We start from the raw sequence: 17,229 nt of genomic DNA, 5'->3' as shown, positions 1-17,229 counted from the left end.
TCAGTAACCATGTGGACCAGAACACTGCCACCAACAGCACTGGGGAAGTCTATTGATCAAGAAAGTGCCCAGCAGGGTGAGTGTGCCCAGCTCCTGAGATACTCCTTTCCCAGGAGATTGGGGGTGGGGTAGGTTGGTGCTCACCACCTCCAGGAAATGTGATATCCAACATCTCCAGCCATTGGGACAGTACCAGGTGAGATGAATCAGAGACAGTAAAGGCTGGCATGTGACCCAGGAAACTATGGGGGATGGGTGGAATCGGGGCTTTTAGGAAGAGCAAAGAACAGCTAAGCCAGGCACTGATGTTTCTCTCTGCTCTGCCCTAAATCCATCTTGAAGGGCCCTTGAGTGGACAAGGAATCATCCCTGTAACAAGTGACCTCAAGACAGAAACTTGAAGATAAACAAAGGCAGGTTTTGACTCAATATTAGAGGAGAGTTCTGTACTCAGAGTCATCCAAACATGCAATAGATGCTTTGGGACACAATGAGGTCCCTGTCACTGGTGGAATGTAACCACAGGCAAAGTCACCTGGTGGGTTGTTAGAAAGCGGAGGATGGAACAGGACTCCACAGTGAGTCCGCTTCCAACATGGACATTCTTAGATTCTAGGAAACTCTCTGCAGCAAAAGCACATAGGATTATTCGAAACCCCAACGTCCCAGTTTCCCAGAACCACCAGGTGGAGTGGAGGGCCCGCACTGAGCCAGCCGAACGCAGGCAGCGCGCCCAGTCCCAGGACCCATCACCCAGAAGCCGCTCACTCTGCTCCGTTTCTGACCCGTTGGGGGCTACAGCTGTTTCCCCCATTACTGTGGATGGTGCTGGCAAAAGGCCTCTCTCCTCGGGCTCCTTGGGAAGCCAGGAGTTCAGCTCACAGGAAGGGTTTCCAGCAGAAGGGAAGAGAGAGGTGCCTGAGCAACCAGACAACTGCATTGGGGCCTTCTGTCTTTTCTTGTGCTTTGTCAAGTTTTCTAAATCATAAGTGGCTACTTTCTATATTCTGCCAAGTTTTAAAACATATTTGTTGGCATGAAAATGCGTTATTTTTTAAGGTTTGAAGGAATCTACCTGTAATAGCATGTGGCTCTCATGCCCTTAAGGAGAAAATGCTTAAATAAGTTTTACAATATTTTCTGTGTTGATTTTTTGAGCTTTATACACACATGGTAGATCAATTTTAGCAATTCATATCATTCTAGAAATTATCTATTTCATTAAGATTTTTAAATGGAATAGATGCTTATTACTTATTACACAATCTTAGTTTTTTCTAGCTGTTATTCTGGTTCTGATGTTGTAAATATAAGAGGATCTCACTGAAAGACTAAGTGATAAATTAGGTGAAGATTCTGGCCCTGAGAGCTGTGGAATCCCATTACTCAGTTCACAGCTTTTCTTTCTGGGTCTGTTTGCTAAAGCGGTTTGGTGGTTCAGCTGGTGGTGTGTGGTGTGTTGAGGGCATGCCCTCTCCCTCCACTCCCTCCACTACAGCTGGGAAATGAGAGAGATACATGTGGGTATTTCTTTGGTTTTTCTGGTTTTGGGAGATTAGATAAAACATCACACCCCTGGATCACAGGAAAGGTACAGACATTCAAAATCAGAGAACCAGGCAAGACTTAATCTCACAAATGAACATAACCAAAGAAAATATGTCAATCCGGGGAGCGTGAATGAGAAATGGAGCATAAGGAGGGGTGAGCAACAGAGAAAAATGCAGTTCTGTCAAGCGGACAGGAGAATCCCATGCCCCAGGCAGATAAATCCCACCATGGAGATGATCAGCTCAGACTAGAAATCCATTGGCATCCACACCAGCAGCACCTACTCACCTGTCCTGACTCAGGGCTCCCCAGGCAGCCCAGTGACACCTTCGTTTTTCACGTGGCCTGTCTTTGGGAGAGGGCACACTACTCAGGCTAACAGGACCATCCAGCCCAGTTAGCAAGTGTGACTCTTACTACAAATTGATAAGTCAGCATTCTGGTTGTGCCTATCAGTGTCTTTTGACATTTTTAGCAAGATTTTGCATCTCCAAGGCAAATCACACAGGGCAATGGATGAAATGGAGCTTCTGGGCTCAGGCTCAGAGTCCATGTGTCAGACTTTGGACCTTGGTGAGCACACCAAAGTAATTCCAACCTGTGGGGTCTCGTGATTCACTCATTCTTTCACTCAACCAACATTTCCTGCACTGCCTGCTGAGCACACACTGAGAACCGTCTTGGAAGACAAACTCTCAGTCTCCATGCCGTGTACATTCCCATTTGAATTTAATGAAGCCTCTGTGTAGACCAAAGGTTTCAGTTCTCAACCCAGATCATACATCCGAATCAACTATTGGGTTTTTAAAATACAGATGATCCCCAGTTTGGGGATAGGGTTCCAGCTTCTGTTCTTAAAGTCTCTCCAGTTGACCTGATGAACAGCCAGGGTTGTCAGCTGGGTCAGAGGGAGTGTCCATTTGAATCAATTAGCCTAAAATTTTCACTTTGCCTGTACTGTCTAGACAGATCCAGAGATATCTGGGGTTATTTCAATAAGATTCTGAAGGCATCAATTCCACACGAAAGAAAGCGAAAATAAGCATAAATACTTTAACGACTTCCTAAGATGATAAGCTTCCTGTTGGCACATATGTGGCATTATCTGCCTGAAACACAGCTCTGCTGAGGTCACTGCCCTGCTCAAAAATTGTAACAGATAATCTTTTTCTGATAAGTGCTATAGAGAATCTGATGATACAGAAAAAGAGACGGGTTCCGGAACATAACCACTGTTAACTTCTTGACGTATCAGTTTTAGACTCCTTTTATGCTGACATAAACATAGGTTTGTATATATTTATAATACGGGATAATACTATACACACTGTCCCATAACTCTTTTAATATTCCAGGGGCAATTTCCAATCTAAATATGTAAAGATGCAATGTATCCTTCTTATTACGTCTATAGTACTCCACCATGTGGATAGACTACCTTATTTAACCAGTGTACAGCTGTCAAGAGTGGGGGCTTTAGAATCCAACTCCAAAATATAACCCCAGCTCTGCCACTTCCTGGTTATGTGACCTGGAGCAAGTTCATTAATGTATCAGTGTTGCAGTTTCCTCGGAAGAATAATGGGATTTGCATAATAGGATTTGCAGTTTACACTTTGAAGTCTCACTTCCCAAGGTCTTTAAACTACAGCCCAGATTAAACGCCCCCTGACTCACAGCCTTTGGAAGAACAATGAGGAAAAATAGAGCTTGGAGGAGGGAAGATGGCGCCTGGAGGAGTTTGCAGCTTTAAATAGGGAGGTCAGGGGAGACCCTACCGAGAAGATAACGTTTGTACAAAGACCTGAAGGAGGTCAGGAAATGAGACAGGCAGACAGCTGGAGCAAGAGAATTCTAGGCAGAGCAAAGGCCCTGAGGCAGGAGCATGCATGCTGCATTGAAGGAAGGACAAAAAGCCCAGTGTCCTAGAGTGAATTAAGGGAGGAGGGGAGCATGAGAGATCAGGTCAGATGGTACAGGACCTTGCAGACAAAGGGGTCCCATAGGAAGTTCTGAGCTAAGGAGTAATGTGACACAACTTAGGTTTTGAAAAGATCACTCTGGATGACTGTTTTTTTGAGGAAGATTGGCCCTGAGCTAACATCTGTGCCCATCTTCCTCCATCTTATTGACAAATAAAAATGGCAAGCAATAGGATATATTGGAGTATGTGAGGAAGCCATTTGGTATAAACCTAATTCGGCCTGACTTTGTTTTTCCAAAAGGGCATGACTGTGGCCATTGAGCATGCATTGTATATCTGCTTAGACATTTTGAGGTAAAGGTGCAACTTCCCTCCCCCTCCCAACATCGGCATCTCCTTAAAGATTAAACATCTTTCTTTAGGCTGGGAACTGATTGCAGCACTCATCTGTGACCACCCAGCTCGAGGCAACAGACCTGCCAGGCTGCAGGGTTCACTGAGACAGCAGGCCTATCTGCTGTTTCCATCAATCGCTGTGCTAACAGAGCAGCCTCGTGACTATTGTAAAAGGGACATTTCAATCATATGTGAAACATACTCTTTGAGGGTATATAACCACCCTGTATACCCCCACTTCTTTGGAGTGCTCTGTTCCTTTGTGGAAAGACTCTCCCAGGTTATAATCCTCAGATTTAAGCTCAGAATAAACTCACCAAAATTTTCATTTATAGATTGGTTATGGATTATTTTTGTTGACATTATACATGGGACGCTTGCCACAGCATGGCTTGATCCTGTGCATAGGTCTGCACCCAGGATCTGGGCAGGTGCACCCAGGGCTGCCGAAGCAGAGCATGCAAACTTAACTGCTACACCACCGGGCAGGCCTCTGGATGAAATTTGGAAAACATACGTTAACTGGTTAAGACAAAACTAAGGACACTGAGGCTACTGTAGTAATCCAGGTGAGAAATGATGGTCCTTGGAACAGGGGGATGGTGAAAGGTATTGTGTTGAATATATGAAAATAAATATTTGAATATATATATTGAATGAAAAGATACCAGTATCTGCTAATAGAGTGTGGGGTATGAGGAAAAGAATGAAGTCAAATATGACACCAAGGTTTTGTGGCCAGAACAAATGGTTGGATTGAGGTGACATTTCTGGGATGGGAAACTGTATGGGCAGCATGTTTCGGGAGTTTTAAGTTAGACGTGTCAAGCTGGAGACGCCTGTTATACATGCGAGTGAAGATGGCCAGTAAACAGTTGGAAATATATAATGTGGAGTCCAGGGGAGGGATCACATCTGTGAGTCCCTTTTGCCACATAAGGTCATAAAGTCACAGGTTCTGGGGATTAGTGTGTGGCCATAACATCCCATCAGCTGCGTGTTGCTGTGAGGGTGAAAGCTACGTCACTGGTATTTCAAACACCAGCAGCGTCACCATGGTGGGCAAGTTTCAGTGGGTCTTGCAGACTAAGACAGACAAGGAAGAAGGACCTGGCCACCCACTCCCAAAATAAATGGCCATGAAAACCCTATGAAGAGCAGCAGAGCATTGCCTGATACAGCATCACAAGATGAAAGGATGGTGCGAAAAAGACCAGGCAGAGATCCACTCTGCTGTACACAAGGTCTATAGGAGTTGGAATTGGCTCAATGGCACTAATAAGAAAGGACAAAACCTGGTTCATTACAGGCTTTGAAAGCCCTGTTCTCTTCCTTTTTTTTTCAATTCCTTCCTTTGGGTGGGATTGGAAGGGTCAGTGGGTAGTCATTGCTCCTGGGCTGATGGGGATTGACACCCAGCCATAACCAATCACCTGGGATGCCAGTAAGGAGATGTTGTAGGGGAGGAAGACATTTCCCCTACCCACTGTGGGTTCTTCTGGCTGGAGAATGAATTAAATTCACATGAGACAGAATACCAGGAGAAAATTAAACACAGCTTTATTACATGTATACATGGGAGAGGCTCAGGCAACCTGAGCAACTTGCCAAAATGGCCGAAGTGACCACCTTAAATATCCCCCTCAGCTAAAGACAAAGGAGGATGGTGGTGGTTGGGGGAGTCAGTTACAGTACGTTACCAGACAAGTACAGTAAACAGGATGCAGATTTAAATCCTTACCTATGGCATTGATTAAGAGTTTCTAGAGATAAGGTCATCCCCCCTTCTTCCAGGTACAGAGAGGGAGACACCTTTACAGATGGAGATTTCCTTTACAATGTAAATGTCTCTTAACAAAGGGTAAGTAAATTCTACTTTTAAGAGTTGCTTTCCTGTCTGTAGTTTTTAAAAGTAACCAGCCCAAAATAATCCAAATGCCAAAGAGACATATCTTGGGGTGGCCAATTCCAGTCCCCCACAATGTCATCTTTTTCTCTCTCAGCTTTCTGCTCAGCCTGAGGAAAAAGAGGTCAGAAACAGCCTTATTATGGATCCCCCTACTCCTCCCTTATCCATGTGCCATCCAGCAGGCTCCTAGCATTGATTCATAATGCTCAAGCCTGTAGCTCAGAACTTTGCTCTGAGGTCAGGGATGAAGCAGCTGAGCTGAGCTAACTGGGAGGAGAACCAAGAGACCCAGGAATCTAGGCCAGCAGACCAGGTACCAGAGGTCATAGCACCACTGAGTCCCTCTGACCAAAGAGCTGAGATCCAAGGCAGCAGGCAGAGGCTTTGAGGAGGTGAAGATCCCCATGCAGGGGAGAAGCTCCCACACACCACAGTGCAGGCTGCATCAGGTCCTCAGGCAATGTGAGGTTGGAGGTCGGGTGGGGGAATCCTCACCTCAGATCTCTGGGCCAGGGAGAGTCATGAGAGCTCATCAACAGGGTCATGGGAGGTCATCATGTCCATCCTTGCTTCCACATGGACCCAGCACCAGAAAGACCTGCGGCAGCCTCTGTGCTCTTGGTCTCAGTCTGCTGAGCTCCTGTGGAAGGAAGGGTGGCCCAGACCCTTCACAGAGACAGGTACTTGTCTTCTTGGTCCTGGTCTCCTACAGCCCTGACACCCTCCTGAGGAGTCCCAGGTTAGTCCAGCAGAGAAGACTCATGACTAATCCAGGGCAGACTGTGGCAGTGGCCTTAGTTATGTCCAAGGCATTTGAAAAAGACAGATGTTGGAGAGAGCATTTCCAAACCTTTGGAACCAGACAGGATCCATGGAACACGTGACTTGGAAGGAGGCTTCAGACAGGATGGTAATATTTCAATAGACAGGGATGGGAGCAAGGAACAGGGAGAAGGAAATGTCATTCTAGACACAGGGATGTCAGTGAGCAAAGAGGGGCTGACCCAGGGGCTGAGGTTGTGGGGGGCTGAGGGTCAGCTGAAGAGTCTGGAGATGGCTAGTTCAGACCTTCCCACAAGCTTCACCGCTCAGACCCCACAGCAGCCCCACGAAGGAGGGTGGGAGCACACTGCTCATCCATTCTAATCACCAAGTGTCCCTATCCAAGACAGGGGAAGAGCAGAAGCTATTTTCTGAAGAATGCAACTCCCAACTTTGGGCCTCTGGAGTCATTTTCTGAGAAACAGAACACTTGAAAGGGCCGGAAACAATAACAATTCCTCTTCCCGCTCCACAGGGAAGTGGGTTTGGGACCCATGGGCTGATGCTGAGGCTGAGGTCCATGTTAGCACAGTAGGCCAAGAGCAAGGGCTCTGGTCAGTATATAATGTACAGTAGACACACTCCCCAACACAAACACACACTGCCCAACACCCCCAAGGGAGCCCTCCACAAGCTGCAAAGGAAGCCTCAGGCCAGTCCCTTTGTGGGCTCCCACCCACCCATGCTGCCTCCATTGACCCCCAACACAGCCAGCACCAAGGCCCTCACTCCCTCCTTTGTAGTATGGTCAACACCTCTACAGAGTCTCCGCACTTGGGCTCATGTTCTCAGAAAGACACACAGCAGAGGTTGTGGGGATTAACAAGCACCATCAGGAGGGTCTCCTTTGGGAAGCTGCAGGAGGAGAGGGGTCAGGAGCCGAGTCAATGACAGGGAATGAACACTTGTCCTGCAGGAGTGAGGGTCCTGAGTGGGAGGGTAGCTTGGGGAGGTGGCAGAGGAAGTGGCATGGCCACACGTGCCCAGGAAGTTGAGGACACAAAGGGCAGAGTAACACAGACCAGAGGCAGAAGAAGCTGGACCAGAGCTGGAAGAGGCAGGTGTCTGCAGGGATCAAACTCAGCATGGAGGTGTCCTAGGAATGCTGATTCTCCTGCTTTCTCCAATTAAATTATCTTCATCGCCTGGCCTGGCTTCTGGACCTCACTGCAGACAGTAGTGAAAGGCTCCTTTCTTTTAGATGTCATTCATCTAGACCCTAAAAATGCAAGACGGAAGGTTCCTAGAACAGCTGCGGGATAGAGAGGCCCCAGAGGGACCCACATGGAACCAATGCCGCTGACATGAACTGCATGGGAATTCCCGCAGAGTACCGAGCACTACACTGGCCCCAGTTGTAAATTTTCTTAGAAAATACCAGTGACTATCTGGAAAGAGTTAAAGACACAGCAGGGCCAGAAATGCCAAGACCCAGGCACAGAGGGACCTGGGAGAGCCCAGTTGGGCACTGCTCCAAGCTCTCATCTTCTCACTGCCCCCTCGAGACTCCTGCTTGCTTAGCTCTGCACAGCGGATGTCACCATCGTGGTTCCTGTGTTCCCCCTGCAATTCTGCACCTGAGTCATACACGGAGTGGAGCTTGAATCTGGGCCTTGGAAACCTGTACCCTCCCCCACTGCTATGAACCCCAAGGCCATGTCTAGGATCATCCCCTCCACAGGGATATTCCCTGAGCAATAAAATGCAGGAGAAAGGGAGCCGAGGGCCCAGTGGGGGAGGGGAGGTACTGAGCCAGAAAAGAGAAGTGCAACCTGCCTCTTGCAGTCTCCGTCATCTTCCTCCCAGTGTCTTCCAAAGGCACAGGCCAACCCCGAGGATCAACAGCACGGCCACAATGGTCCCTAGGATGGCTCGCAGGGGGCCAACGGTGGCTTGTCCATGTGAATCTGTTTCCCTCACACAAACAGAGTGAAGAAAGTTAAGGCAAGAGGGAACTTGAGATACCCATTGCCAAGGAGAGATAGAGAGAGCAGGTGGAGAAGTCTGAAAGTCCTGGGTCAGAAGCTGAAGAGGCAGGAGCATGGAGATTCATTCATTCAACCAGTTCCCGAGCTCCTGCTTGCTGCCAGGGATGTTGAGATGGACAAGACTTCGTCCATGCCCTTGGAGCTCATCACCCAGCAGGGAAGACTGAGAGAATAACAAAGTCTGCCAGCCAGAGGGATCGCAGTGCAATAGAGGTTTACACCTTGCACATAGGTCTTCAGGGAAGGGTCTCCCAGAGGAGGTGATGGGTAACCTGAGTCTTGAGGGAGGAATAGGAGTTTACCAGATACTCAGGGTGGGCAGGACATTCCAGGAGGGAGGAGCACCATATTGAGGACATGACAGTGTCAAAGAGCCAGCCCCTGGGAAGTTGCCAGCACCCCACTGGGGCAGGCAAGAGAGGGACAGGGCAGGAAGGAGCTAGGAAGAAAGATCAGAGGGAGGCAGGAGTCTGCTCTCAGAGGGTCTAGTGGGTCACACTGAGTGCTGAACTTTATCTGAGGGTCCAGTACGGGGGGGAGAGGAGGGTCACAGGGGGTTTTCTGTGATGCTGACACATCAGATCCCTCCAGCAGCTCATGGAAGGTAGGTTAGGGGGGGCAAGGCTGCACTCAGGGGTACCAGGTCATCCGTTCATTCAGTGGGACACTGTGTACAAACTGTGCCAGAAGCTGCACTTGGCACAGGGATTCAGAGGAGAAGAAGACAGGACCCTGCCCTCCAGGTGTTTCCAGGCTCTGGAGGAGACAGGTACAATACAGAGCATTGCCGCTCAGTAGGGGGCCAGGGACCCTCCTCAAAGGTGATGTTGGAAGGCAGGATGGCTACAGCCCCTGCAGGGCCCTGTGCAAAATGAGAATGAGGAGCCTTGTGTTCAGAGATTGTCAGAAATTTCAAGATGGCCACCGCAGAGCTTTAAACCCAGCACAGAGCTCTGTGTGACAACATGGGTAACGTGCTACTGAAGTCAGCCATGTCTGAGGGAAATCCTTCAGTAAGAATAAGGCAAGAAATAAAGGAAAAGGTGGGCGGAATGATGGGGAATGAAACAGCATCTCCATAGGCTCACAAGCTTCAATAGCAGAAGGCGTTCAGGACTCCAAGGAAGCAGGTTGGTGTGAGTGTGTCAGGGACCAAAACATGGGCACAGGAGCGTCAGAGCCCTGAATCCTACAGGGAGTCCCTGGAGGACAATCCCTTCAGGCGACCCAGACAAATGACACAATCCAGGTTCTTTCCCAAAGACCACTCTGCATTCCCTATAGAGGACGGGTGGGGTGGGAGAGGTGCTGGACAGCTGCTGCCCACCAGCAGAGGCAAGAGGTGAGAGGCACAGACATGAGAGTCATTTAAGAACAGAAACAAGTTAGATGTGCCCCCCCCCAGACTCCAGTAGGTCGTGACTGGGTGGGGGTGGTGCTGATAAACATGGTGGGGAGAAAAGCCCAGAATCCTCAGACCCCAGTGCTCCCTGAGCTCTGACAGTGCCCTCCCCACCACCACTGGCAGGTTGTACTCACCACGGGCACAGACTTCCCCAAGGGCTGAGGTGACAGTTTTCTGGTCCTCAGAGTTGCTGACCATACAGGTGAGGCTGGCATTGGGCTGGCGCAGAGGCAGGCTCACAGCCAGGGTCCAGGAGTTGGGGGCTGGCCCTGGTGTCCCTTTCTGCTCCAACTCCCTGGGGAGGCCCTTGCTTTCCCAGGTCACGTTCAGGTCCTCTGTGACCCCAGCAGCCCTGCACTCTAAGATGATGCTGCACAAGCGTGGTGTGATGGACAGTGACTGGACCAGGATCTGGGGAAGGGGCACAGGCTCTGCGGTGGGAGGGACGAGAGAATGGAGCCTCACATGAGTGGAGAACATTACAACTGCCACATTCTCACCCATTATCTCACTGAAGCTCTGTCTTCCTCCCTCTGGGAAGGGGAGACATTTTATAGATGAAATAGAATTTATCCAAAGCTAAATATGTAGTAAGAGACAAGAAAGAAGGGAGCCAATGAGTTAAGCCTTATGTGACTGCACTAGACCGAGCAAGTCTTAAAGTCTCCCACAAGAAAATAAAGCCAGCACTCCACCTACCCAAGATCCTTCATTTTTAGAAAATGGGTCTTTCCTAGAAGGAGAAGTCGGGAATGAAGGACTTGCCCTGGTCCAGGGCTCTCACTCTGCTTCCTGCTGAGATAATGCCTGGACTACACAGCCTACAGTGAACAAGGATATCTGGCCAGCTCTGGGAGTCCAGAGAAAGGCCCCATGCACCCCAAAGTGCAGACATTTGTGGGAGATGCAGTGGTAGCCACTAGGAATGACAACCCCAAGTGTGGTTAGAATGTGGCACTGAACTTGTGGTACACAGAGGAACAGAAGTGACAGGTTTACAAGCCAGTCATAGAAATCCCATGGGAACCTAAAGCTGTCAAAGCCACTCTCCATAGGAGGGTATTTCTCTATGCAGAGGAGCTGTAGGGTAAGAAAGAGGTGCTAAATGAGGTCTTCAGAAGTGGGGCAGGCTAGACTTTCTCCTACGTCTATGGAGGCTCTTAGGGCTGGATTTTGTGAGTGACACTGGCCTCGGGCTGAGGCTGAGGAAGAGCAGAGGGAATAGGGAGGATGAACTACACGTGATTTCTGAATTATGGCAGGCAGAACAGTGCCCCCCGCCCAAAGATGTCCACATCCTAGTCCTCAGGACCTGTGAATATGTTAGGTTAATGGCAAAGGGGAAGTAAGGTAATAGATAGAATTAAGGCTGCTGATCAGCTGACATTAAAATAGGGAGATTATTCTGGATTATCTGGTGGGGACCTATGTAATTACAAGGGTCCTCAAGAGTGGAAGAAGGAAGGAGAGTTCAGAGGAGGCAATGTGAGGAGGACTCGTCCCACCATTGCTGCCTTGAAGACAGACAAAGGTGGTCAAGAGCTAGGAATGCAGGCAGCCACTAGAAGGCGGAAAAGGCAAGAAAGTGTTTCTCCCCTGGCTCCTCCAGAAAGGAACACGCCCTGCCAACACCCTGACTTGAGCCCAGTGAGACCCGTGTCTGACTTCTGACCTACATACAGCACAGCAAGATAATAAACTTGTGTTGATTTAAGCCACCAAGTCCCCCTTATCATTGGTTTCATTTTCTACAGTTTCATTTACCCACAGTCAACCAGTCTGAAAGTATTAAATGGAAAATTCCAGAAATAAACAACTCATGTTTTAAATTGCATGCTCTTCTGCATAACGTGTTGAAATCTCGCATCATCTCACTCCCTCCCACCTGGGACGTGAATCATCCCTTTGTCCGGTGTATCCCTTTGTCCAGTGTAGCTGTATGGGCTACCCGCCCGTTAGTCACTTAGTAGCCATCTCAGTTATCAGATGACTGTGGCGTTATTGCAGTGCTTGTGCTCAAGTAACCAGTATTTTACTTAGTAAGGACCTCAAAGCACAAGAGCAATAATGCTGGCAATTCAGATAGACCAAGGAGAAGTCATGAAGTGCTTCCTTTAAGTGAAAAGGTGAAAGTTCTTGACCTCATAAAGGAAGGAAAAAAATAGAATGGCAGGTTGCTGAGATCTACAGTAACTTTTACTACAGTGTGCTGCTCTAATGTTCTTTTTTTTTGCCTTTCATCCTCAAATCCCCCCAGTATGTAGTTGTACATTTTACTTGTGGGTTCTTCTAGTTGTGGAATGTGGGATGCCGCCTCAGCATGGCCTGATGAGTGGTGCTATGTCTGTACCCGGGATCTGAACCTGTGAAACCCCGGGCCGCCGAAGTGGAGCACGCGAATTTAACCACCCGGCCATGGTGCCGGCCCTAATTGTTCTATTTTATCATAACTTATTGTACATCTCTTACTGTGCCTCTTTTATAAGTTACACTTTATCATAGGTATGTATGAATAGGGAAAACATAGTATATATAGGGTTCAGTACTACCCACGGTTTCAAGCATCCACTGGGGTCTTGGAACGTATCCCCCACGGGTAGGGAGAACTACCGTAATGTGTTCTAGCAGCAATAGAAAACTAACACATAAATAAGTCAACTTAATCCTCTAAAGAACAATAAGTGTTATGGCAAAAATTTCGTCTCCCCCAAACTTCCATTTTCCTCTCCCAAAACACTGAAGTGACTTTATCCCTGGTGTGAATCTCAGCTCTGCTCCCCATTTGTGCTGAACCCACTTATCCTAATTTCAAGGGAGAAAATAGAGCCTGAAGGCTGGCATTGGGAAGGAGTGCTGCAAAATGGGGCCCGTGTGACACTCTTAGCTACAAAAGAAGGTCATAGCCATGGGATTGAGGTGAGGGGGTGTCACGTACCATAGACAGTGAGGTAGAAAATCTGGCTAGATTCCATTCCCCCAGTAAAGCTGGCTCGAGCCCGGTACTGCCCACTGTCACCACGCGTCAAGTTCTCAATCCTCAGGGACGTCATGTTGGGCACGTGGACCCTCTGCTTGTACTTGTCCTCAAGGCAGACCCAGGTTAGAGTCACTTCCGACCCATTATGGACTCGCAGGATGACTGTGTAATTTATGTCAGGGCCAAAGCCCCACGAGATCTCCTCCAGCTTGGTTCCTGGTTCCTTGATCACATGAAACAACACAGACCCTCCATGGATCTCCTTCAAGGGAACGTGGACTCCAGAACCCTGAACTCCAGCACCATGTGCTCCAGAACTTTTGACCCCAGTGCTGCAGACACCTAGGGCATTGGAAACAGGAACGTGAGTGTTTTTTGATGAAGGATAAAAGAGAGAACCACAGAACCCATCTTTTTAATGAAATCCATCCAGTACATTACCTTGATTCTTGGAAGGCAGCCTAGTACAATGAATTTGAAGCAACTCTGGAATCAAGTCCTGGTTTCAGTGCAGTGTAACCTTGAACAGGTTACGTAAAGTCACTAACCTGCAGTCAGGTTCTGTACCTGCCTCAAAATGATAGTGTGAATTAAATGAGCTCAGGGATCAAAAGCACCAGCACATTTTCCAGCACAGACTAAGTGCATATCTGTAGGAGGCAACTTCTAAAATTGGTCTAAAGAGCCCTCCAAAGGTGATGGGATGTCACTTAGCGATGTGAGGTTATACAAGACTGCGACCCATCTTGCTCGCACTCTCTCTCTCCCTCAGTCTGATGAAGCCAGCTGCCATGTTGTCAGCTGCCCTGTGGAGAGGCCCACACACTGAGGAACTGGGGGCAGCCTCCAGCCAACAGCCAGGAAAGAACTGAGGCCCTCAGTCCAACAGCCATAGGAACTGCATCCTATCAGCAATCACACGAGTGAGCTCGGAAGCAGAGTCTTCCCAGCTGAGCCTTGAGCTGACTGCAGCCCCCGCCAAGGCCTTGATTTCACTCTCAGAGACCCTGAGCCAGAGAACCAGCTAAACCAGCCCTGGATCCTGACCCACAGAAGCTGTGAGACTGTACATGGTATTGTTTTAGGGCACAGGTTTTCAAGTAACAGGTTACACAGCAATGGATAACGAATACAATAACAAGGTTGCCCTCCCTTCCCCTTCCTTCCAGGCAGTGTAGTAGTCAGGATGGGCTGGGCTGGGCTGTGGTAACAAATAATTACAATACCTCAGGGTCTTAGAAAAGGTGAGTTTATATCCTACACCATACGTCCCGTGAGAGAGGGAGGGAGGGGGCCTGTCACACGTGGTGGAGGCTCCACCACCTTGTAGCTGCACCACATGAAATCCCCAGTGTCCTCACAGCCTCTCAGTCCCACCTCAGAGTATTTTTATTGAAAGGTGCTGAGGGGTCAGACTGGCTGATATAGTACAACAGGTGGTCCAAAGCTTGGAGTTCAGAGCCAGCGAGACTAAAGTTGACGCCGGGTCTCCATCTCCTGGCTGTGTGGACTTGAGCTGTTATTGAACCTCTCGGCCTTCACTTTCTCATCTGTGAAATGGAAATGATGACAGTGCTCACCTCACAGAATTATTGTGGGGACTTAAGAAGATAAAACTCTCAGCACAGTGTTCGATAACTCATCCATAAATGTGTTCCAACTCATTACGATGATGATGATTCTTGACCAAGCCTACCTGGGATCAGAACCAGACATTCCCAGGTCCCAGGGTGGTGCCCTTTCCTCTCCCCTATCTGCCCATCTAAGGGGTCTCGCCCTGGATACAGGGCTGGGCTCAGACACCCGTGGGTGCAATCCCATAGGTGGCTGTAGGGAGTCGAAGTCCAGCCAGGGCCTTCTTGTTTACCAAAGGCCTCAGACTGAAAGGAAATTTATCTCTGTGTCCACAGCAGCTGGATTCCATGGCCACTGTCAAATCCCACCTTAGCAGATACCTGAGGACATCTGTGCTACAGGGGAAGGTGGTAAAAATGGAGGAAGGACAGGCTACATGTTATCCCAAGCTTGGGTTGAAAAAATTACTATTATCAACTCTATTTGGTGTGGGCATTTTCCCCTTTCTTTAGTGAGTTGCTTTGTAATTGTAAAGGCATTATGTGTTCATAGAAAACTATTATGTGGATTATGGAGTTGATTCAAGTAAAAATCAAAGAATGCCTCGGCACAGAGGTAAGTACTGTTATTGATGTGTATCCTTCCAGGTTTTCTCTATGTAACCACAATTGCCATAAACCCTGTAAACACAGGGCACCTGTTTGTACATTCATTCCAGCATCCTGATGGCCTGTGTGGGCGTGGCCTCGGACTCTTCCTTTGAACAGGCTGTGACAGCCTCCTGGTTCCCTCATTAATTAATGAGTGAAATAAAATCACTCTTTAACACCTCAGTCAAACATGGCATTCAGAGTTAATCTCATGTTGAAATATGCAATTTGGGGTACAACAATGTACACTAACCATAAGCGCTCTATCTAACCTGGGGCTCACAGGAACATCCTGTTCCAATGGGGAAATGTGCAGATGGACAAACTGAGAGAAGCATTTCAGTCTCCAGGGTGGCACCTTCCTAAGGGATTTTCACAGTAATTCTGACCTAATTATGTTTATCTATTCCCCCCTCCCCACCCCCAGAATTTGGTAAGAGGGGGCCAGCACCAGGGGAACAGAGAGAAAGAAGCTGATATTTTCGCATCACAGACAGAAACTGAGAAGCTATGGCCGAGGTTCTCAGTCACTGCCTCTGAACAGCACTGCTGCAGCGAGCTTTCCTGAGCAGGGTTTGCAGACGGAGTTCCACACACTGTGGCGAAGGAGATGATGTCCTTCCAGGTGGTCAGAGATCCCTCTTGGGAGCAGAGACACAGAAAACAGAGGGCAAGGTTGGATCTCAAAGATAAGGCTTGAAGAGGAGGATTCACTCCTTCCTTGCAGGGCTGAGGAGGTGACCACAGGGACTTCCCGGGGTCTTCTCTTTGAAGGTGCCCTAAACAGGCTCACCAGCTGGCAATCGCTTTTAGGCCACTTGAGTAGGACAGGACGGGATGAAGACACAGAGCAGCGGCCTTGAAGTAGCCACAGGAGAGACCTGTCTGGGTGGACTCAGGAATCTCATCCCCTTAGAGGGGATCTGCCCAGGCCCTCCTTTCACAGAGGAGGAGGTTCCCTGGTGGGTGACCTTGTCCTGGATCACGCAGGGCAGAGCCAGACCTGGAGCCTGGGTCTCCTTTCTGCCCACCCAGGGCTTCTCCCTTGCAGGAGCTGCCCACCAGCTCCCCCACCCTTTCCCTGCCCTCCCCAGGGCTCCTCCATGCCAGCACTGCTGTCTGATCCCAGGATCTGAGCAGGTCCCGGAGTCTCACCCTCCAACTTCCCTCTCCAGGGAAAGGGATGCAAGACTTACAGGGGTAGCAGAGCAGGGGCCTCTGGCTAGGGGAGGGTTAACAGCAGCCCAGCCTGACTCCCCACTTTCTAGAGAGGAGGGACCCAGGGAGAGAGGAGGCTCAGCCCTCAGGCTGCAGGGAGGATTGGCCCCTGAAGCTGCGTGGGGAGCACCAGCTGTGAGGAAGATGGACGAAGACTTAGAAAGAGGAGGAAGGCAGCAAGAGCTCTCTGGGCCACAAAGGATGTAATCCTGAACAAGGAAATAAAGCCACGGGAGAGCATGGTAATAAACAAGCTAGAGTTCAAATCCAGTGAAATAACATAAAATTTAACACTGAAAAATCACCATAAAATGTTGTCCATTTTTGTGACACTTCCTCCTTTTTTTCTTCCTCCATCCCTCTCTCTCCATCTCTGTTTTTCTTCCTACTATTATCTTCCAAACCCGGGGTCTATGGAGAAAGCTGTATATAATTCAACATATTTCTCCATTTAAATAAATTGAAGAGGTGGAGAAAACTGACATTTTACTGTTGACACTACATTACCTGGTTAAAGGGGTCTAATGCAAAGCTCATCACGAATTCAAGACAGCCTGTGTCCAAATGCTCTCTAATCCACTAAATTTAACATAATTCCCTGCAAATTCATATGTGGCTGGGATATTACAACAAGAAAATATAGTAAACCTTTCACAGCTTTAACCTGAATTCATAATTCACTAGTTATTATTATTTTCCCATTAGTTCTTTCTTTAATTTCATTATACATAACATAACATATACATAACATAAAACATAAAATCTCCGATAAAGTCATACATGAGATACTCGGGCTTCCTTAGGACAGTGTTTT

This window comes from Equus quagga, chromosome 13, assembly GCF_021613505.1.
Source record: "Equus quagga isolate Etosha38 chromosome 13, UCLA_HA_Equagga_1.0, whole genome shotgun sequence".
Classification (NCBI taxonomy): domain Eukaryota; kingdom Metazoa; phylum Chordata; class Mammalia; order Perissodactyla; family Equidae; genus Equus; species Equus quagga.
The sequence above is the reverse complement of the archived record's forward strand: the minus strand, read 5'-3'. Positions refer to the sequence as shown.